The following is a 25,192-nucleotide window of genomic DNA, read 5'->3' as shown; positions in this document are numbered from 1 at the left end:
ACAGAAATTAAATAACTACTTAATATATTGTTCTCAGCTAGAGACCAGTGAAAATACAGATGTAAGAGGAGCAAAAACACTCGATCTAGCATTCACAGCCTCCTGCAACTTGTCAGAAACGACTATTTTTTAAAAATAAAATCTCTTTCACTGAATTGGCAAGTGCAATACTGTCCAGCAGCCAGGCATCTGTGTATTTAGAGTCCATTACAGTGGAATTCTCACTATGAAGTAGGTGGCACAGAGGCACTTTTTTATATCATAATACATTAACAAGTAAAAGAAGCTAAGAATAATATTGGCTGGTTTTCACCTCTTTTTTTTCTTTTGTTTTCGATTATGAGTTCATTTATGTGTTTGTGAGAGAAAGGAAGTCATTTTTTGTTTTTCTTCTTTGGGAACAAAATAATTTGCTCATAAGCCAATAGGAAAATGTAAGAGACCAGAGAAAAATCAGTGATATTAGATATGCCTCCACCACAGTGAATTTATCATCAAATGAGGTATTTTTTAACATACACATTTATTACAGATTCTCCATACATCACCAATGCTCATTTTATTTCAAGGAATTTGACTCTACATAATTTGCTATCAGTAGCTCTGGAAGAGACTAGAGAACCTGTCAACAAAGACTAAGCAATTCTCCTCATTCAAATGCATTATCTCTTTTCTGGATGCTAATTGAACCCATCCTCATTCACTGGTTTCATAATTAAAACCAGGAACACAACCAAAAGATCAGATAACTAGCGTGGCATAATATTAACTCTGGAATGAAGTATTGGATTTTTGACGATTATGGAAAATCACCCTTATGTTACTTATTTCTTTACCTAACACTACTAAAGAGTTCCTTTATAAAAAGCAAGAACAAGTGGCAATTAAAAATCGGTTAATCCATGTATAAAATCTACTGATCACTTAACCTATGCAGATCACTCACTAGGTTCTACGGAATAAAGAAATAATTTCATTGTCTTCACCAGCAAGATCTAGAAATCAAATCAAGGCATTAATACACAGATATGCATTTTGAGAGTCAATTCTAAAACTGCATTTTCTCTGAAGCTCCATATATATCAAGTATCACTAAAGAACATTGACGCTGTCATATTTTCTTTCTTCCTGCAAGAGCTAGCTCTAACCTACGTCAAATTTTTTTTTTCAGTGATACCATTTAATCATAATGGGATAAAGGGCAAGGGAAAGACAAACAAAAATGCATTTACTTTAATGAAAAAAGAAAAAAGAAGCCTTGTTATTTTCTTAATGGTAATAGCAGTAGAAATGACAATGGTAATAAAAATGTTATCATCTCTTAAGTACTTATTATCAGTCAGGAAGGAGACTTGGTGCTTTACAAACTTTAATTCATTTAAGCCTGCCAAGAACTGTTTCAGACAGAAAAATCCACATTTTACTAACAAAGGGAAGCAAAGATAATAATTATTAGGCAACTAGTCCAAAAGTATAAAGTTGGGAAATAGGGAAGCTGGGGCCCAAACCCACATTCTTAAATACTACACTTCATTATATATACCTATGTATGCCTCTCTATACTTTTAAAAAAATCCAAGTAACATATTTAAATAGACCTCTAAGCTGTCTTATGTCAACCGAATCCTGTAATGAGTGATACCCCTGTCAATGGTCAAAGTCATCAATAAAATCGAATCATGTTACTTGCTGCAACATTACATTTCCCAAAGGTGGCGAAACCAATACACTCCACCAAAAAAAACCCTCTTTTTAAAATGCAATGTTAACTATTTTTCATTGAGAAGTGGTCTTTCTCTTCCTCGAATATGGCCAAGTCTGCAACTATGGCACAAGTGACCCTACGTGGCTTCTGAGGCTAAAAGATTAAAGGTTACTAGGCTTCCACCTGATTCTCATGAGATCCCATCCTCGGAACACAGCTGCCATGCTATGGAGAAGTCAAGAAGCCACATGGAAAGGCCATATGTAGATGGTCTGGACACAGTTCTAGCTGAGGTGACAGCTGTCTTCCAGCATCAACCATCAGACAAATGAATGAGCAAGCTTTTAGATGGCTCCATTCCCCAGCATTTGAGCCTCCCCCAGTGATGTCTTGTGGAGCTGAGACAAGGTGTGCCCACTGAGCCCTGTTCAAATGTCAAGTCAGTGAATAAAATAAATAAATGTCATTATTTTTAGCCACTAAGTTTTAGGTCCGTAAACAGCAATATAGCCAGAGCATCTAATTTCAGCATACTGTACTCTGAGATAACACATGTAAAATCGTATTTTAAAGAGCTAAACAAATTACATGATTATCACTGCTTTTATTTGTTGTTAAAATCACTTCAAATGGTTAAACTGTTTCTAACACCTTCTACTCTTACTACTAAAAATATGGTCCATGGACCAGCAGCATGAGTGTCACCTGTCAAATAGAAATGCAGAACCTGAGGTCCCACCCTAGACCTGCCGAATCAGAATCTGCATCTTAACAATATCCCTGGGAGATTTTATGCATATTAAACTTTGAGAAGCACTAATACAGACCTCCTGAGCAGGTCCTTGATGGCGCAGGGTATGTCTATGATCAATCATATGGATTGGTTAGCCTGAGGGAGTCACTACTCCTGTGGATAGACACTAGCTCCTCATCTTCTATAGAAAGAAATGTAATGTTGAACCAGGAAGAAACCCTCTGCATTTTCATGGGGAAATTCATGAGAAATAAAAACCTTCAAAAGCTGTCTCTCTTTTAAGATGAGCGGAAGGCTGACAGAGGCGACCCAGCATGATCTGACAGATGGTGTATGTCAGATGGATGAGTGGAAAAGAAGAAAGAGAGCCTTTCAAAGTATCTGATTGTAGTTTTAGCTAAAAGCTGCCTTTAAGCCAATTTTCCAGAGTCCGGTAGCTTCCAAATGTTTTGGATCAAGGGTCCACTATTCCAGTATTTTGCAGGTAATTGGCTAGCTGCATTACCAATTACCTGCATAGGTAAAAGTGAGCTTCCCTGTCTGTGCTTTTCCTTAATTAAAATTGCTGGTTTGGGGAACAAATATGTCATTAATATGGTTCTGTGAGATCAGAGCCTTTTCAATTATAATCTAACCTTGTGTGTCAACTCCAAAATTTCCAGTCAGATCTCAGTTTCTAACTCTGTCTGGCCTTTATCCTTAACCTAAATATTAGTTTATATATTTTTTTTCAGAAAAGAAATGGATATATGAGACTTGCATCACTGCTTACTCTTAACATTATTAAAAACAGCAGAAGAGTACCTAGGACCCCAAAAATGGCAAATATTTTTTAAAGTGGAGTAAAGAAAAGCCAAGCCCACGTTTTCTTTTAAATGGGTTTTAAAACGTGACATCCTCTTTAATCATCATCATCACAATAGTAATAAATTTCGTTATTATAGGATATTTTTCAGCTTTCTGGTCGGCCTTTTCAACAGACCTGTGAGAGTAGCAAACATCTATTTTCTCTATTTTACGGATGATGAAGACAAAACATAGAGATCAATACAGATGACATCACTAGTCCATTGTTTTATGGTAGAGGAAAAACTAATGTTTACATTTGCTGACTCCTATGGACAACTCTCTGGAAAATAGAAGAGATGCCTTAAGTTCAGGTAAAAACTACACCTAAAAGCCACACAGGCTGGAATATAACCACAGTCACTTACATAATGCTGTCTGATTCCAGCAGGTCTTTCTGTGATAACAAGAATGCTCTTTGTCTACACTGGCCAATAGGGTAATCATCAGCCCCATTTGGCAATTACACACTTGAAATGTGGCTGTTATGACTAACACACTGGATTTGGGGGTGTGCAATTTTAATTAAGTTTAAAAAGTTAAATTAACTTTGCTCTGAAGAGTAGAAGCAAAAAGGGCTGAAGGATAGGCTTTGGAACACCTATGTTCTAACAATAATTTCTAGGCATCTCCTTGCACAGAGAACCCTATTATTACCTCTGCAGAGACCTCCGGATAGAAGGGAAAGTAGTTGAGTGGCCAGAGGGCAATGAGATGAGAGCCCAAGGAACCAGATTAGAGCTCTGAACTCTGCTCTCTCTGGTAAACTGTAAGAAAATTGGAGTCCATAAGTTCTAAAGCATTTTCCAATTATAAAATTATGTCATTTTTAGCAAGGTATCCACTGGTTTCTCCCTCTCACCATTCTGTTTCTTATTTTCCTTCAGTAACATCATCCTGAGATTCTTTCTAATCTCACTGAATTCAAAAAAACCACTTCCAATCTGCAATTTCATGTTCCCTTCTCATACGCCAATTAAGAATAATTTTCTTGTGTCATTTTCCACTGTAAAAGAGCCAGGTAGCGTACTCATCCAGCTTCTGAGATATGGCAAAAGCAATTAATTCAAAGCATGACTTTGTTCTTCCTATTTTCTTGTCCTTTCAGAGTCATGAATCACAGTTATTTGGACTTGGTACTTACACTTGCTTTGCCTTAGGATGTTCCAATCTTTTTGTTACAATGGTCTCTTCCACAGCTATGCTAAGAAATATGCTTTATGCCCTAGGCAGCTCTTTTTTTTTCCTGACTTCACATTAAATGCAAAAAGGAAATAGTGATATAAAATCCCCCATTTCCTGATAAATTCTCTTTAATTCTCCACTCTTCAATTTTACTAGGGCTATTTTTCTTTCATGTATGTTTCAAATACATATCTTTTCCTTAGTAAGAACCTGGTCTGAATGACATATCTTTTTCCATCCCTAATTATCCTTTTAACTTGTTTCTATTCACTCTCAATCCATCTCTTTTCCTATCAACTTTCTTAGATTAAAAATAAAACAGTTATTCATCAATTTAAATCAGATCATTTTACTTTCCCATGCTCTTCTGCTAACATTCAGATTGAACCCAATTTAAGAAAATTTGCATCTCTTCTAGTTGAATAAATGTGCTTGGGGGTTTAGCGTAATTTTGAAGATGTTTCACTTTTTGAAAACAGATTTCCTACAAGATATCAAATCCTGTGAAACATATTTAGGGCATTAATTTTCTGAAAGTCAATATCAATCCAACTTCTATGATTTTTGTTTTTTAGAATCTTGGTCTTAAAAGTAGGAAAGAGATAATAAGTCAAGATTCAGTTCATTACTCTTGATGGTTAGGGAACAGAAAAAAAAAAAGAGTATCTAAATTTAATCCATGGAGTTTCAAAGGGTTCTAACTAGCCTTAATGCATTTCTAGTTTGGGTGACTCTGGGAGAAATCAGGTGAGTTTCAGAGGTCTCCAGATCAAAGTAAGACTAGAAAGGATCTTCAGGAGAAATTCAGACTGACTCAGATCCCCCAAGAATCTTTAGCCCAGTCTAGAGCTGACTGAGGAAAACACTATCTCTGTAGACTGAAACTGGTTCTGGAGAGAGTAGGACAAGGGAAACAGCTATGCCTGAGCTTCAGCTCTCTCCACATGCCTTACTTTACCTTCCCTTTTTCTTTATGAGGAGTTCAGTCCAAAGGGCTAGGAAGCTCAGAATTCCTATGAATACTGTTTTAAGTCTGAATAACCAGCAGCTGTGTTGCTATGCCTCCCTAACCCTGTTTTAGCCTCATAGAATTCCAGCTCTCAGGGATTTTCTCCATTCTCACTTATCACATTCTCTCTTGTGCTTTCTGAATAATTAAGAAACCCACATAACCTTGTTTGCCCTCAGAGTTCCACACAAAAACATTTCTTTTCTGGCAACTGTTTTACAGGATTTTCAATATGAAAAGCTTGCTACTTGTGAGGGCAGCTCTTTTTATTCTTTTCCATCCCAACTAACTCTGCTCTGCCAGCCAAAGTATTTGTATCCTTTCATTCTGCCAAGATTGTATTCCTTGGATGGTATCACCTGTATCTTCTCCATCCTCCAGACAGCCTGAGGGAGTAGCTGGCCTTTCCCACTATCTTTGGTCTAAGGAAACCTGCTGCCACCATCTCAGTGAGCAAAGGATTCTGGATCTACACTCCAGATGTCACTGTCCACTCCTTTTAGAGTTCCTCTGTACCATTCCCCACAAGCCTCATCAACCTGTTTCATCAATCACACCCAGGGGTCAAGCTTCTCAGTTGTTATTATCCCTGAAACTCCCATGATGTCTCCTCCCGCCCCTTTTTAAGAGAGAACACAAGAGAGCAAGCAGGGGGAGGGGGAGGGGGAGCAGAGTCCCCAAGCAGACTCCCCAATGAGCAGGCAGCCCAACATGGAGCTCAATCCCAGAACTTCGAGATCATGACCTGAGTCAAAATCTAGATTCAGACACCGAACTGACTGAGCCATCCAGGTGACGCCCATCATGTCCTGCTTGTGATGTCTCCCAATCTGAGCCAATTCCCTATGCTACCCCCACATCACTGCCAAACACTTTTTCTGGATCTCTGGTACTCCTGTTCTATGATTACTGGATTTTAGTACATTTTCAAGATTTTTCCTGAACTTCTTGTTCATTGCCAACCCTCAACAGAAAACTTGTCCAACCGTTGGAAAACGTTTCCCCTTTGAGTAAGTGAAAGCTGGTTTTCCTTTCAAGAGTTGGCAAGGCTACCTCTTTTCTCCTGTTTGATATGTAATTATTCTTCTTGTCTCTTGCCACATCTTCTGTGAGACATGGTGCTTACAGGCACAGGCTTGAGTCCAACTGCTAGGTTTTAAGTCGCAACTCTCTTTACTAGCAATAGTGCCCTTTGACAATTATTTGCCTCATTCTCCCCGAGCCTTCTTGTTTTTAGTAAGTACCATACACACAGGGACAATCTAGCCTTATGTTACAAAAATTAAATAAACTAACTTGTGCAAAGAATTTATAAGAGTCACTGATAGAAAGTAGATTGGATCCATTTTACTGCTGAATTAAAGGTTCTGACGAGGCCTGAGATGACATAAAAACATAATTTTCTTTTCTTTATGCCTAAAAATATATTTGACCTCAGAACACTTCTTCTTCTGCTCCTTCTACAATGTAACTTGTACTATATTTTCTTGAAATCTCTGTTGCTAAGAACTGACTTTGGGAAACCTGATCTTGAGTTTTAAACAAAAACAAACAAGGTAAAGCCAAAGAAAGATAAAATCACTTCAGTTATATTATGATTAATGTGGACAGATCCTAAATTAGAACTCCAACCTCCTGGTATTGAAGAATACTGAAATTTAATCCATAAAAAGGAAATTGTAAAAGGGTTAAGGGTTACGCGAGAGTGCAAGTTAGTCAATGCTGCACAAATGCTATTTCATATCAATTTCTAGGAAAGAAATAACTGAACACTGCTGGCTTTCCTTTTCTAGTTTTGGTGTTTCTGCCTTTTATCTTCCAACTGACTGATTTTCACAACTGTTTCTTAGATTTACATATAGTCAGTGGACATATATTTTGTAAATGCTCAAACATTAAGTGATATTTGACAAATGCGTACACCTTTGAGTATAACCCCTATTCCTATCAGAATACAGAACCTATTGATCACTTCTACTACTTCCCAGTCAACTCTTACAACCCCAGGGAAGCAACAACAACTTTCCTGGTTTTGACCTCCTTTACTATAGTTTTGCCTCTTGCAGAGCTTCATATAAATGGAATCACTCAGTATTTACTCTGTATGTTCAGCTTCTTTCATTCAGGATAACATGAAATTGATCTCTACTGTTGTGGTATCAGTACTTTATTCCATTAGAGTGCTGAGTAGTATTCCACTGTATGAACATACCACAATCCATCTATTCTGGAGTTGTTTGCCCTTTGGATTTTCCAATTCTGAAGTCACAGCTTTAGTTGGCAAGCTAGAGTCTCTAACCCAGGAGAACAATGGTATATAGTTCCAGTCTGAGTCTGATGGCCTAAGAACCAGAAGAGCCAATGTAAATTCTAATCCAGGTCCTAGTCAAAAGGCAGGAGAAGACTGATGTCCCAGCTTAAAGATAGGCAGAGCGAGAATTCTCCCTTGCTGAGCCTTTGTTCTAGTCAATCTTCAATGGATTGGATGAGGGCCACCTACATTAGGGGGGCAATCTGTTTTACTCAGGCTACCCTATTCAAAGGTTAATCTCATCCAGAAATATCCTGATGGACATATCCAGAAAAACGTTTAATCAAACATGTGGATATCTTGTGGCCCAGTCAAGTTAACACATAAAAAAAAAAAAAACCCACCATCCCACCCACTTTGGGGCCATCATGGAAAGAAATGCTCTAAAATGCTTTTGTGTTTATATGGAAATACATTTTTATTTCTCTCTAGTAATTCATAACAGTGACTTTTCTGGATTGTTTCTCTTTTTAACTATTCTAGCAGGTACATACTACTGCTTATTCTGGTTCTAATTTTTAATTTTCATTTCCCTGATGTCAGATCTTGGTGAGCACTTTTTCATATGCGAATTGGCCATTTAGATGTGTTCCCGTGAAGTATTTCTTCCAGCCTTTATCTATTGTTTACTGGGTTATTTATCTTCTTATTGTCAAGTTTCAGAAATTGTTTTTGTATCCTATATACTAGATCATCTGACAGATATAGGTTTTGTAAATATGTTTTCCTGGCACAAGTGTTGCCTATTCATTTCTAAATGATGTCTTTTTGATGGGCACACATTTCTAATTTTGATGAAGTCTGTTTTTCAATTTTACTTCTGTGGTTGTTGCCTTTTGAATCCTGCTTCAAATCTTTGACCCCAAGTTGTAATAATATTCTTCTGTGTTTTCTTTTTCCTTTTTTTAAATAGAGGGGTGCAGAGAGAGAGGGAGAGAGAGAACCTTAAGTAGGCTTCACTCCCAGCACGGAGCTTGACTCTGGGCTTGATCTCACAACCCTGAGATCATGACCTAAGCCAAAATCAAGAGTTGGATGCTTAAATGACTGAGCCACCCAGTTTTCTTTAATGATTGTTAGAATTTAGCTTTTTAGTTTAAGACTATGATACATATCAAATTAACTTTTCTATATGGAGTGTGATAGGGGTGAAATGTCTTTTTTTCCATGTGACTATCCCATTATTTCAGTATTGGTTAAAAATTCTCCTTCCCCAATAAATTACTTTTTATTTTTGTCAAACGTCAATTGAGGTGCATATATGTGGATCAATTTATGAATTCTATATATTGTCCAATGACCTATCACCATGCTAACTGCCATCTTAATTACTGTAGCTCTATAGTAAGTCTTAAAATCAGGCTCTGTAAATTCTACCAGATAATTTCTTTTTAATTGTTTTGATTACTTGGTTATTTGTTTCCATACAAATGTTAGACTCAGATTTGGCTTTAAACTTTTATTTAAAAACCCTTGTATGATTATGTCTGTGATTACCTTTATTTTACAGATCATTTATCTTTTATGTCTACTAGAAGAAAAGGCTAAGTGTCCAGGTCACCATTGGTCAGAAGTGCAAGAACCAGTATTTTATTTGTGGTTAGATGCTTTTGTAATATTTATCATCTTTTTTTTGTGTGGCCCAGAATCTGAATCCCGTTCTTATTTTTGGGGAATTCCTCACATATGAGTCTTAAAAGAAAGTAGTACTGCCTTTAACTACAGATGTTGAAAATGCCAGATGCACATTTATTAATTTCCCTTGTATCACAGGTATGAGCACTCAACCTACAATGTACTACTTCTGAGCCTGGAACTGGGAGAGAGTCACCAAACAGGAGAATGCACCACGGGGAATATACTTTGATGCAGGTGACAGGAATAGCAGCAGCAGCATCAAAGAATTTCCAAGGGCAGCAATAGCAGTATCCAGGGTTAGGCAACAAGATAAGGCAGGTCTGCAAGCTGAGTGCAGGACTTAGCAGCAGCAGTGTGTGCACCACCTGATTCTGTGGGCAGATTTCTTTGTTCTCTATAGTCCTTGTTGCTGCGTAACTCCCGTTCTGTCAATTCTTTTAAGAAATTCACGGTCTTAAGTCCGCCAACATTTTTCTTGCTTAAAAATAAGGTCTGATTAAAGATTAATTTCAAGTGAGCCTATATCTCTCCGCAGTAGGGTATGTGTATGTGAGTGTAGACAAAAGAGGGCCTTCTAAGAAAAAATGGAAGCTTTAAAGCCTTTTGGTGTATAAAATGTTCACATAAAACAACCCAAACTTTTTCATTCCCTTTTATGGCTCAAATCTGACCTAGCTTATGTCCAATAGGATTCTGGAAACCAGTTGTTCAGCCCAGGATACATGTATTTCTCAAAGTATACAGAACAATGTCTAAGAGGTATGTGAGAATAGATAGCTTTAAAATAATTCATCACATACACGTATATACACACATATATTTATAAATTACATATGTAAATCTTGCAAAATTAAGGTATTTTAACCACAAATGGGTACCACTGATATCTATCTCTTCTCCATCACCATTCTCCTTGTGTGTCAGATGACTTTGGAGTAGTCCCAAGTGTTTCTAAGATTTGGTGATCAGAGTTGAGTAAGTGATAGACATAAACTTGGCTTGGGTTTAACAGAATATATTATGGGGTTTGCAGTCACTTTCTTATATTGTGAAGTTATTAGTAGTCCTCACATGATAGTTTCCATAAATCATTTCCAGGAATATTCATAGCACACACTGAGTCAACTCATCTGGTATTATGAGGTGCCAGACAAGGAGGCGCAGAGCCAGAGGTCTTTCTATGATATGAAGACACCCTATGCTGTCTAGCGACAAAAGCTGTGTTATTGGAGCAGAAAGAAAGGTTTAAATTTAGGGACCCAGGAGCTTGCCTTCTCTGGAGGATTTTTCCACTTGTTAGATGTGTGAAACTATAAGATGACTATTCACCTAGTGTTCCTCATCAATATCCAGTCAAAATTGAAATTCTCTTCTGTCAGGACTATACATATAATGCAACACAGGTGATTATAATACACCACCTATTTTCTTCTTTATGATGACAATCACACAAAATAGATTTGTCAGAACTTCTGTTTTTGTAGGTCACAAACCTGTAACAGCTCTAAAAATGGCAAATAGGTCTGCTTGAAGTTATAGATGAAAGAAAGTTTTCTCCCCAAATATGCCAATTAATGTAAAAAATTTTAGATTCTTAATAATGAGTTGTGAAGTTAAAAGAAATTCTTTTATACTATCAAAATTGGTTTTGATTAACCATTCTAGAGAAAACACGGACTTACCTTTCTATCTTTCTAAAAACTAATATTACAAAATTGTTTGTCATATGAAAAGGAGGATCAAAGAGTGCTGAGGCCAAAAAATGTGGGCAAAGCAGTGAAATGTGTCAGGCAGTTAAGAAATAAAGAGATTCTGATGATTGTTCGGGATTTTGTAATGTCTAGTATTGCTCAGCTTTTATTTAAAAGTTGTATTAAAGAATAATTGAAACGTAATAAAGTACCCAATGACGCGTAATCATATTACATGCTATCAGTTTTGAAGTAGTATGCATCTATAAAATAATTAACACAATCAGGATAATCAGTATTTCCATAATGCCCCAAATTTTCTTCATGGTTCTTTGTACTCCACTGTTTTCTCCCTTACAAACGTTTCTTGTCAAAGTGCCACACAAATAAGTGAAATCATCTTATGGTTTTCCCACCAACTGAACACCATCAAGTGACCCTGGTAATAGAGCCAGTCATCAGGGTATTGCTCAAATTCCAGACTTACAAATTCATGAGATATAATAAAATGCCTGTTGTTATAAGCCATTGTATTTTGAGGGTAGTTTATTAAATAGCGATAGAAATATAGGCTATGTGCCACTTGTGTGTCAGCCACAGGACTTACTAAGGTGCTTTGCATTATAGATAGTTGCTAAGCATTTAATTATTAGTTACACCCCCTAGTAGTTATTAAGCATCAACTATATGCCAGAGACAGCACTTTGCACACATTGTCTCATCCAGTCCTGACAACATGAGTCACAAAGCAGTGCCAGTCAATTATCCATTGTCACTCAGCAATAAATACACTTTCTATAGTCTGCCCTGTCCTGTCATTCTGTGATCCAGCCACATGTCAGACTCATTTTCCAGTTAAGCACTGGTTAGATTCTATCATGAGGAGCTCCCAGAGGAAGACTGCAACGTGGTACAAGGAAAGGATGTCCATTCCGTTGGCTACCCTTATCGGTATCAGCAACAACAACTATTTCCAGTCTCAAGTGTCTGAATTTCAGCAACTCTAGTACCAGCCTTAGTATTTTCCTTCAGAAGTACTAGAGAGAGCACTCATTCTGTACCATGTCCTCAGTGTTCTGAGCACCAACCCTGTAGTGCCACCCTCCAAATCCTGAGGTAAGTTTTTCAAATTTGCTTCAGGCCACTCATTAACGAAATAAATACCTTAAAATTAAAGAATGCTTTGCCTCTCTTCTCAATATGGTCTGCTCTCCAAAGGAACTTCTCCCATGAGGTCAGTAGATGTTCTTTATTTGACAGCTACACTACCTGTTAAGTTTGTTTTTAGAAAGTATTTTATCAAAAAAATCTAATATGTATATGATTCCATGAAAAATACATATATAATATTTAGGGGTTTTAATTTAAATAGCATATTGTATACACAATTTTCCTCTACATTATTTTAAAAATTCTCACTGTTTATATAGCATAGGAACGTTTCATTGTAAATGTAGACCTCCTAATGGAATATATAATAAATATGCTGGTATTAGTTCATTTTATTATTGCTATTTGTAGATGCTCTTCATTTTGCAAATCCCTTTAATAACTTGATTTTAAAAAATAATTCACTTTTTTGAGACCAATGTGCTGTTTAAATTGGAAATATATTTTGTTTTCTTTTGCCATGGAATAATTTTATAAAAATGTTAATCAAATGTCATAACCAAAAGCTTCTAAAATGCTAAGCTTTCTTTACAGCAAAACCTATGTTCCCCCAAAGAAGATTCATCTATATAATTAATGCCTTGAGATCTTTGTAGAATCTCTAAACTCATTGGCTCAGTACGGCAAGAAAAGTGTTCAACAAAAATGGACAACTCCCCCCCTGAAGCAGACACAGTCAACTGATTGTAAAACCTAGAAAAGACACTACAACCAAACACTTTACCTACCTTCTAAAGATACTATTGAACAAAATCTATCAACTGCAAGATTATTTCTGATACCCACTACGGTTTCTCTTTCCAGAGGGACTGATTATAAAATAGCTTTAATTGAACACTCATAAACAGCTTTCAACTTTGATTAATTCCTAGAAGCTGAACCTGGTAAAAGACGAATCTAGTCATAGGAAATATATTTTCTTTCATGTGGCTACTTATCCCAGTTTTCTCAGGACTATACTGGTTTCCATAGGTTTGGACTTCATAAACGTGGAATAAAGAATGAGAATCTGACCTACCACAAATTGTTTAATCCTATCATGTCAATGTGCTGCATATGTGCTTTGTGTTCTCTATGCCATGGTGATGACCTACTTAACAGTTGACCATGCCACTATCCTTACAGAGCTCAAACAAGGCTTGCTAGTTCTTTGGTAGAGCAAAGTGATTGGATTATTCAAACCAGGACATTTTAAGAGTGAAAGAGAGAGCCACTAATAATTTCACCAAGAAAATGTGGGTGGAAAAATACTTCTCAAATTAATGTAGCTAGCTTAAAAATATTAAACATACCTCTCTGTGATAAAACTCCTTTATATTGTGTGTTAATTTAGCTTAGTTAATCCTCACAAAAACACTAAGATGTACTGTAAGTAGTATTTCCATTTTACAGGTAAGAACACGGAAGATTAGAGATATTAAATAACTCGCCTAAAATTACACAACTGGTAAACAGTTCATCTGCAATGTAGACCCATTTTTTCTTATTCTTTAGCCCTGTGTTTTTTCTAGTACATCTATTAGCACTCAAAATCTGCACCATGTCTCATCAGTGGTTAAACTGCCAGTGACCTACAGAATGATTTCAGTGATTTTACATGGGAACTACTCAAAAGCTTTTCTCCCACCAGTTGGAAATGATTCCATTCACCATGCTGCTTATTCAGAATTACTGAAACTTCTTGAGTAAAGCAAAAAAAACAACAACAAATGGAAAGAAGAAAGAATGGGTGCATCTTCTCTGAAACGGCTCAATTAAAAAATATATATTCATTCATTACCATGAGCCATCCTAAAAACTCACTACTCATGGATTCCGTATTTTCAAATTTGCCTATTTGCTAAAATTTACTTGTAACCCTAAATTCAATACATGGGGCATGTGGGGTTATTTGTGGACATGCACAGAATGGTGGAAAATTTGTTGCCTGACGCAAAGATTTCCAGCAGAGGTCAAATAAGACAATGCTATGCCTTATTTCAGCTCTCACATCATGAGAACAAGTCCTTTATATGATTTAGTAAAAATCAATTTTTCACAACGTGTACTTTTTGTTGGTGGTTTTGCTATTTAAAATGGCCTGCAAGCAAAGTGCTGAAGTTTTGTGTAGTGTTCCTAGGTGCAAGAAGGCTGTGATATTCCTAATGGATAAAATATATGTGTTACCTAAGCTTAATTCAGGCATGCATTATAGTACTGTTGGCCCCAGGTTCAGTATTAATGTATCAATAACATATATTAAATAAAGTGTCTTTAAACAGAAACACATAAAACAAGGTTGTGTAGTTCTCAGTCTGTTGTGACCAGAGGCTCTCAGGAACTTATTTGTACATTTTCCCCTAGGTGTAATGGTTCAATATCCACTAATTCAGAGTTTGTGGTGATTTTATAGACTATGACCACCATGAATGATGAGGGTCAACCATATTTATCCATTTATTTGTTTCTCATTGTTATAAAGGAAGAGAACCAATCTTTTCCCATATTTATATTGTGCAATGAGGAGTCTGACTCCATTTTTTGATGTAAACAGCTTTTCAGTGTCACTCTTTCTTCTTCCCCTTGTGCCCCACATCTGACAATCTAGCAAGTAAGCCCAGGTTCCCCTTTTGGCACTGGTGACAGACTCAAACCATGAAAACCCCTGTTTATGCACTGTAATCTCTTAAATAGCTCCAACCCACAGCCACAGTAAGAGGCCAGACTGGCCTCCTTTCTTTGTTCTCTCAAGCCATTTGGTTCTCTTTGCAAGGTCTACCCTGCTCTCTCTAGAGACTTTAATGCTGTAAGTGATAAACCTTTTTGTCACTCTTGATGAGTATGTGGTGCCCTAGGTCCTGACACTAAAACCAAATTTTGGGTGAAAGCTTCATCTGCCTCTGCAGGTGATCATAATGTATTAATACACATTCATTTGTCCTTTTAATGATTTTTTAAAAGATTTTATTTATTTATTCATGAGAGACACACAGAGAGAGGAAGAGACATAGGCAGAGGGAGAGGCAGGCTCCTCGAGAGGAGTCCAAAGTAAGAGTCGATCCCAGTACTACGGGACCACCTGAGCTAAAGGCAGACACTCAACCCCTGAGCCACCCAGGTGCCCTGTCCTTTTGATGATCTTATGTAATACACCAGCTTATATATCAGGGAGATCCTAATTTTGAGGGACATAGTACATAACAGATATAATTCAGAGATTCAGAATGGCATGTGGTAAGGCAAAGCTCAGAGTCAAAGATGAGAATTAGTGGTATATTTAACCCACACAATAGCAAAACATTCTGTCTCTGTAAGGCAATAAAATAATAGCTTACATTTTATTTGTTTCTATTTGCTGCCCTCTCCCTTTTCAGCGCTTGATGTCTTTCTTTTTCCTGTGAGGAACACAGGTAAAACTCATGGCCATTTTATAGGTTGCTCAGAACAACATGAATTTATCAAAATGAGAACTTGGCAATAGCTTCCCCTCAAGACATGAAACACCCAAATCTATAGGGGTTAGAAACTAAACTCTTGATCTAAACACACGCAGGTCTTTGTAGTGCTCTTCAGGTTGTTCTTCGCATTGCTCCTTAGTCCTACACATGGATTTTACCAGGCTTGAAAACACTCACATGCATACAGGGAGATATCGGCCATCCTAAAACACCTTCCAGTTTATAGGTCATCCCGACTATTAAGACAAATCAAACACTTAGAACTCACTCCAAATCACAAAACCCACCTACCATAAGAACAGAACAGGTGCCAGAATCCAAAATGCGTGTAAAGTCTTCAATATTATCCAGAAGAATTTCAAAGTAGCTTCTATTTTCATCAAAAAAGCTGGCATATATTGCTGCTGCCATTGGAGAGGACAATTAAGGGTTTGCTAAATGAGGGGAAAAATACACTTCTCCAGATGAATAATTTAAAGCATTGGAATTAAGAGTATCATTATCCAATTTTTTTAGAAAGAAGAATTGCTCAAGCTAGATGATATTGCTCACAAAGATAGCAGGAGAGGCTTCTACTGTCTTCTTCCACAGCATGGTTTGCTTCCTGGCTAATAGCTTTATATTACTTTGAGCAATTACTTTGCATTTATTACTAACCTGCTTTCTGAACCATGATTCAGGTATAAATCAAAAACATTTACACACTGGATTTGAACTTAGACAGGAAGCCTGGTGTGTGTTTCTCCCTTTTCTTTCCCTCAGATTTAGATGAATAATTTAAAGGCATGTTCTTCCCTGGGAGTGAAGCAAAATGTAGAGACTGCTTTTCCTTTAAAGGAACTTTGAATAAGATACTTATAGGTATGAGGTTGGGTGAGAGTTATAGAATAGATTTTTCTTTTTCTTTTTCCTGTAGATTATAGGAAGTGAAAATTATGGAGAGTTCCAGCTATTTTCAAAACTATAGTTTCAACTATAGAAGCTATAATATTTATATTTTTTGAAGTTGAATGTATTATAGGTCAAAAGACTGTGGCCATGTCCAAATGTCCCAACCTAAAAGTTACCTCCTCCCTAGATCTACATCAGTGGTGCCCTGATGTTAGTCATCTAGTGGCTCTATGCTCCAGGGGAAACTGAGTTACTTTTCAACAATCATAGTATTATCATTCCTTTTGCTAGTGATGTTGCACAAGGGATATAATTTAGCTATAAGACATTAGGTGCAAACTTCTGGGGAGTTCTGGGAAATTTTACTCTTAAAAGTGATCAGAAGAAAAGAGCTTCCTTTCCAACTTTTCACATTGGTGTATGGGGATGAAAGCCTTGGAAACCTACATCAACTTTATGGTTGGGAAGACAGTCTGAAGACAAAAAGCAGGTCTGGGAAGATGGTTAAGTAGAAAATTCAGGAGAATCTGGATCCTTGATTGTGGTACGTGATTCTCTTTTTACTTTCTCTCTGAAAATATTGCCCTGATCAATGAATTTTCATTTTAGCTCCAGACATTTTAATAAGAGCTTCTGATAATTTAAGGATAGAACATCATAAAAATATGTAGGTTAAGTAACAAACCACATCATATGTAAGTTTTGAGCTCAATATTCAAAGCCAGATTTTTCTGACTTCAGATTCTTTGTTTTAATAATAAATTACTTTTTATTCATTTTAATGTGAAATAGCTGACTATTGAGAAGACAAAATATTGATCTTGATTTCCTTATCAGCAGAAAGAATTGTGTGAATTATTTTTTTAAAAGCTAGATGTACCTGTTTATGTGATTCCTATATGAGATACATTTTACTCAATATTCACTATAGATGATGAGTTTACTAAGATTATCATCATTAATTATAGGTGGTTTTCAAGATTTTCATTCAGCATTCACTTCCAATTTCAAATTCTAGGTCCTCAATGCTTCTTTATAACTGTCTGTAGTTCTCAATTACAAGTTGCCTTAATTTTCCTATTTTCCTATGTACTTATTTTCCTATATCCTCTTATTTTCTCCCTTCAGGGAAAAAAGAAAAGTGTTTAATAAAATTCCTTTGGCATTTTACTTCCTTCATATGTGATCCAATTTATATCCAACAATATCTTCTTCTTTAAACTGTATCTCTATTTTCCATTCCTCTTCAAGAGATTGTTGCCATAATATCCCATTCCCTAGGCAACTCTGTGTGGCTGGCTGCAGAGACTCTGTCACAAACCGCCTTCTCCAATACCTTTTTCTGACCCCTCCAGTCTAGCAGGCACTAGTCCTTAACATTCTAATTCCACATGTCTGAAGATTTTCTGTGTTCCCATCATCTAAGTAAATACATTTAGACAAATACTATTTAACATGATTCTCATTATTTCTTAAACTTTGTTTTTTTCCCCTCATACTTTGTTGATTACATATTTATATCTGTGAGGGTATGTACATATGTATATACACAGGTATATATGGAACAAAATTCAATGTAAATAGTATACAGTATCTATGTGTCAATAACTATTGTTCTAAGTGCTTTATTCAAATATATCCATATTTAATCTCACAATAATTTATATAGAATAAGTAACTTTATTATCCTCATTTTTAAAGAGGGAAGAAACTGATGTTAAGTAAGTTTCCCCAAATCACACAACCAGGAATTTGTAGAGTCTGAATTCGGATTCAGGCAATCCAGCTTGAGTTGATGAAACTACTAATAAACTATGTTCATGTGAATATTCATTAGCTACTCTTATGACTCAGGCTGCGCTCATCCCTAGTAGTTCATATTGCTTGCCTCAATTGGAATCTAGTTCAGTAAGAAAGGAATATACATCTTAAAGGAACCACTAAAAATTACTAAGCATTACAGATGAGATGGCTACTTGCCATCAACATGTGTATTCCCTTTTCTTGAATATATGTTCTGGGAGGTGGCTATCTAGCGAGGATTACATTTCCCAGAAAATCCGTACATCTAGGTGTAGCCATGTAACTAGTTCTGGTCAAAATCAATTTGTATCTCTTGGGGTGCTAAAATTTTTAGGAAATTAGTGGTCTTCTTTGTCTTCTGTTTTTCCTTGTACTAGCTAGATGCTGATGATTATAAGGTATTTTTAGATGGTAAAGCTAAATGATAAAAGGAACATGGTCCTTTATGGGTCCTTCATGGGGAGAAGTCATAGCTACTGGGAATATTCACATCTGACTTTTAGTCGAGCACCATATCGTCATCTACTGATTTTGAGCCTTTATTCAATTTTAAAGTCTTTTATAACATCTAAACATCTAGCTTTTCAATAATGCAAACATATAATAGATACCAGGAATGGCATATGTATTTGCTCACCTGATTCATACTATATTCTGTAAGGCAAGTACTTTTGTTTCTATAAATACTATGGCTCATTTAGATTAATTCAGTTTGTCCAAAGTTATTTAACTCAAGAATATCTGTCTCTGATAGGTATATAGTATTAGTACAGTATTTATAGTATTAGTACAGTGTGGTATCTATAATATGTGTCTTGTTTTTGACTTTTAGCATTGTAAATCACAATGCTTTTCTTTTGCTGGTATATAGTCAGAATACTCTGAACAAGAGAACTCTCTGAGAGACATCTATCCCCCCACTTCTTCCTGGCTAACAGAACCATGCTTGGTTTTAGTGTAGCCCCAGGTGATGGATCATGCATACTTGGCTGAAACAGGTTATAACAATGGGTTTCTTCATTCCCATCTGCTTTGGTGGTCTAAGTAAGAGTCATCTACAGAGGCTTGAGAAAGTTTTTCCTCCCTTTACCGTGAAGGTGAAGCGAAGACATTCCAAGGAGGCAGGAGTCAATTACAGTAATAACTTACCTTTCATAAATTTTTATATAAAACCAAAAAATCCCTATATGCATATGCCTTAGCATGTTAGGTATTCTGTTACTGAAAACAATATTCACCAAGAAAACTATCATTCAGAAATTATTTTTTTCCAGTATAATCTTTACCAAAATAAACCAAAATCCTATCTGCGTATGCTATAGTCTTTATAACACTTGAAATGGATTTTTATTAATACTGAATATTTTTATATTTAACACAAAGCCATTATCTTCTATAAAATATCTTCACAGAAGGAATTTATTAAATATAAAGAGTTTAACTTGTTAAATACGCATATGTTCTATTTGCAGCTTTTTGTATAATGAGGGATTGAGGAAAGCAGAGGAATGTAGAAATCTACAAGGTAGGAAATAAATATTTGAACATTTGATATTTGAAGTAGTAAATCAGACAAGTTGCAGAATTCAAAAGGAACAGAGAGAATGCTTTTCTATTTATTAGTTTTTTTTCTCAGCTTAGCTTCCATATCTATAGATGATACAAATTACAGTAAGTAGCTTGTTGATTGAGTTTCCATGTTATGCACTGTGCCATGCAAATTGAAAGCCCTTGATAAATAAGAGCTGTTGTTTGCATTATTATTATAATCATCTAATAATGACAATGCTTCTGAAATGTCAAAATATCTCTGGTAAAGTGACCAATGTGAACCACTGAAGTGATTAAGGATGATAGGTATGTTCTCTAATTGACTTTATGTGAAAGCTATATGATAACTTCAGTATTAGCCATTGGATATATTCATTTACTTGGCTACCTTTTAACTTCAAAACTCCCTTAAATTTCAAACTACATTTTAACTTCAGTAAAACAGACAAAACAATGTGCAACTTATCGCACTGAACTACCAATGTGAATGTTAAGCAGCTGTCTTTCTATTCTTTCCCCAAAGTTACTTTAAAATATAGAGCAACAATACTGTTAGAAAGAAATTCTAGTGGAAGTAAGTTGGCAACTTTCAAAAGAAATTAGAATCTATGGAGAATATTTGTCCTTTGTATAAACTACTTTTAATTCCAAGCTCTATCCTGCTAGGTTAAGGGTTATTCTAACCTCTATGGAGTATGAGAAAATCTAGATGGTCCTAGTCCCTTTTAAATTACTTTTCCTTCCTTTGAAAATAATAGAATAAAATTGATCCTTTAAATGGATAAGACATCAGGTTAGAACTTGATAAAACACTTTGAACTATTGAAAATAGACTCTTCAAAATCATTTGATTTTTTCCCTCTTTTGTAGTTTATTTTAATTTCAAGAAGTATTTTAAATGCCCTGCCTTTCAAGTCAGGTAATTTTGCGACTTCAAAATTTGTGTGAGCCAAGTTTCTATTGCTTAGATAACAGATTATTAAATGTAATCTATAACTAAGTTTATATTCAACTGATTCAAAATTATCTGCTTAATTTAGTGTCCCAGGCGTTTAGAAATGCCCTTCAAGGGGCACCTGGGTGGCTCAGTGGTTGAGTGTCTGCCTTCGGCTCAGGTTGTGATCCTGGGGTCCTGGGATGGAGTCCCACATCAGGCTCCCTGCAGGAAGCCTCCTTCTCCCTCTGCCTATATCTCTGCCTTTCTCTCTCTGTCTCTCTCAGGAACAAATAAATAAAATCTTAAAAAAAAAAAGGAAATCCAGGTTCAATATCAGATGCTGTCATTAAATTCACTGTTGACATGTGGGAACACATTTTCCTTCTCCTCATCTTAATTACCTCAAATATAAAAGGAAAGGGAATGGCGTAGAACTTTAGGTTCTTCCAGCTGTGAAAGTCTATATAGTCTTTGGCAATGCTTATATAATAGTATATACAAATATATGTAACCTTTTTTAAAAATAAATATTTTATTTATTTATTCGTGAGATACATAGAGAGAGAGGCAGATACATAGGCAGGGGGAGAAGCAGGCTTCCTGTGGGGAGCCTGATATGAGACTCGATCCCAGGACTCCAGGATCATCACCTGAGCCAAAGGCAGATGCTCAACTACTGAGCCACCCAGGTGCCCCACAAATATATATAATCTTATACATAATGTTATATATAACAGAATATAATAATACAGAACATAAGAATTCTTAGAGTCCTTAAGAAAAAATACATTCCCCACAGAAAAATTGTCAAAGGTGGGGTGCCTGAGTAGCTCAATTGGTTAAATGTCTGACTCTTGATTTCAGCTTTCATGATCTCCGGGTTGTAAGACTAAGCCCTGCAGCTCAGCTCCCACTCAGTGTGGAGTCTGCTTCTCCTTCTCTTCCTCACCTTTTTTTTTTTTTTTTTAAACTTGTCTTTTTTTTTTTTTTTTTTTACTTATTCATGAGAGACAAAGAGAGACAGACAGACAGACAAACACAGGCAGAGGGAGAAGCAGGCCCATGCAGGGAGCTCAACATGGGACTTGATCCCAGGACTCCAGGATCATGCCCTTGGCTAAAGGCAGGTGCCAAACTGCTGAGCCACCGGAGCTGCCCCTCTTCCTCTCCTTCTGCCTCCCACCTCCCCACTTCATTTGCATGCACATTCCTGCCTGCATACACATGCTCTCTCTCTCAAATAAATAAATCTAAAAAAAGAGAAAAAAAAACCAAATTGCCAAAGGTAGTGAATAGGCAGTTTACAGAACAAACGCACTGAAATACTCCTGCTCATTAGTAATCAAAGAAAGAAAATTAATAACAATAAGGTGGGTTTTCACCCATCAGATTTTGAACAATTTAAAATTTTATTAATTTAATTAGTAGGGATGCTGTGGGGACAGTCATCTCTCATACATAGCTGGGAGGATATACTAACTTAATTACTTCAGAAAATTTGAAAATAACTTTCTAAAATTAAACTGCACATAGTCCACCATCTAGAAATTCCTTTTTACTATATTGTTACCAGAGAAACACCTTCCTAATTCATAAGGAGATATATACAAGAGCCTTTATTAAAGCATTATATGTAATAAATATACTTTTGGGGGGGAATTCTGATGTTTACCAATAGAAGAATCATGTAATTAACTGCAGTATATCTATATTATGAAATACTATGTAGAAAAGAATGAGGTTAATTTACTGTGCTTATTTGCACAAATGTGCAACATTTTTTGTTCCCTTAACATATAGAACAATATAAATAGCATGATAGTATGTATACCTGTGTGTCTGTGTTGGTAAATAAATTTCAAAGGATCTGGAATATTAAAGACCAAATTAATGATAGTGTTCCCCTCTGGGGAGAAGGACCAGTTTTCATGATAAAAGATCCTTCTCTACAGTGTCTACATTTTTTGTAAGTATAATATAATCATGATCACTTACGATATTAAACATTATGTTTAATTATTTAGAATAAGTTTAATTCTTGTATATTACCATGATTTTTTTTGTCAAAAATTTGTCAAAATCAATTTTTCAAAAATAAATTAACCATTGAGTTACGGATATATTTCTGGACCTTCAGTCTACTCCATTTATCTATACATCTCTCTTTATACTAGTACAGCATTGTCTTGATTGCTATGCCTTTGTAATTCTAGTATGCCTAGTATAGAATCTTTCAAGTTTCTATTTTATTTTTATATTATATATACTATTGTTTTTCTAAAGCAATGTGGATAGATTTGTTTTCTCAATGAAAAAAAAAATAAAGATAACAAAGATAAATTGCTACTTTATAGAACTACTTTCTCAAAAGACATAGGAATACACCGGCCTAGGGGACCCTTAACGGATGCCAAGATAATTTTTCCCTGATTTCATTAAATGGTTAAATAGAAACTTCCAAACATTGCCCAGGAATGTCAATCAACATTGGCATCCCTTATTATTTGAATTTCCTCTCTCTTCCTTTCTCCTATTCTGTCTCCTTTCAGTAGCTGATCTCATTAATTTCTTTTCACATTACTTATATAGATACACTTCAATTTGCCACTTAGTAAAATATTCATTCATGGAATAATGACAATCATAAGTCATATATGTAAAACACTTTAGAATTTACAAAGCACTTTTAAATTTTATCCTATTTATCCTTGTATTATATTCAGGCAGCTGTTATTATAAGTATTTTACACATGACAAAACTAAGCATGATTGCATAAACAACTTGAATGACTTCAAACAATGAGTATGTGACAGAGAAGGAACTCTAAGCTTTTGGTTCCAATTCCAATTATTTTTTTATTGTGGACTTACTAATGGGATAATGTACATGGAAATAATTGGCAAACTATAAACACTGTAGAAATTTTAGGGTTTCTTTATTGTTACTAACTTCATTATTGTTATGCAGAAGAAAATTAATCTACAATAGAAAACACATTCCTCTAAAGAAAACTGTATATGTAGGATGTCCTCCTGAAGCAGGCTGTAGGAGATACCAGAGTGAGCCTGTTTCATTAGACAGGTAGAAGTGAAGTAAGGGGAAGCGGGAACTAAAAACCTTTAATTCTATGGGTTGTATATGAATTAGGATAGAATAACTACAAGAGAAAAAATCAGTCACTGATCAAGTGGCTTCAAGTCACTTGGATTGAGCCAAAGTTTCAAACTATCCACTACTGAATACAAAATGTGTTTAATCCACAAAGTTCTGAGAAAACAGGATACTTTATTCAATGGTGCAACAAACTACTGTCAAACTAACATGTATCCCAAAGGCTTAAACATAATTCTCATTTTTACCGTATGAAGTGCATACAAAACAGTCATGATATTACCTGTCTACCCAAATGCCCCTTTAAAGAGGTTCTTGCTGGGGATTCCTGGGTGGCTTAGTGGTTCAACGCCTGCCTTCAGCCCAGGGCCTGATCCTGGACACCTGGGATCGAGTCCACCTCGGGCTCCCCACATGGAGCCTGCTTCTCCCTCTGCCTGTGTCTCTGCCTCTCTCTCTCTCTCTCTGTGTCTCTCATAAATAAATAAAATCTTTAAAAAATAAAAATAAAAAAATAAAAATAAAGAGGTTCTTGCTTTAGGAGCCACATGACCCAAAGAAAGCCAATCTATCAGGTGCTGAGTTACCTGTTGTGGTAGTTACCGATTTCTTGCTTTTTGGCTTCCAATCCATTCTTCATTGCCTGCTATGTGATAACATACATATGCCCTGTAAATCTTTATCCTAAGGCTTTTTTTTCCTCATTAGTAAAAAAGGAAAGAATGTATCTTTCAGGACTATTATGAGTGAATGATGTTATTTGTGGGAAATAAACATTAGCATATGGAACACATTTTATGTTATCTACAATTGTTCGTTCTTACCCCCTCTCCATCTCTACCTCATCCAAGTCTTACCTATGTGGATCCAGATTAAGTTCATATTCCATATGAAAGTTTACATTAAAATATAATTTTCGTAAAGGCCAAACAAGATTCTATTTTTCAAGATTAAAGCACATTGACTGGCATATCAATATATTCAATAATATGTACTGAATTAATTGATAAATGATATCTTCTCTACTATACCAGACATTATTTACTCTTATCTATTATAGTTTAATATTATTTCAGTGTATTAATTACTCTTCGTTCCCTTGAGGCCAGTTATTATGACCTTTTTTTTTTTTTGGCAGCCTTATAATAGCTG

General features: G+C 35.8%; 1 long non-coding RNA gene across 3 annotated transcripts in view; it reads left to right on the top strand.

The window, feature by feature from the left end:
• The window catches only part of LOC121490449, a 73,013-nt gene that overhangs the window by 24,449 nt on the left and 23,372 nt on the right, over window positions 1–25,192 (top strand). Inside the window, exon 3 of one of the 3 annotated variants that reach the window (XR_005987680.1) lies at window positions 9,584–11,275. The exons of the other annotated variants lie outside the window; for them this stretch is intronic. This is a non-coding gene — a long non-coding RNA (uncharacterized LOC121490449). Of the gene's footprint in view, window positions 1–9,583; window positions 11,276–25,192 lie in introns of those variants that run through there. 3 annotated transcript variants of the gene reach the window in all.

Source organism: Vulpes lagopus, chromosome 5, assembly GCF_018345385.1.
Source record: "Vulpes lagopus strain Blue_001 chromosome 5, ASM1834538v1, whole genome shotgun sequence".
Lineage (NCBI taxonomy): Eukaryota > Metazoa > Chordata > Mammalia > Carnivora > Canidae > Vulpes > Vulpes lagopus.
This window is presented reverse-complemented; position numbering and strand designations above follow the sequence as displayed.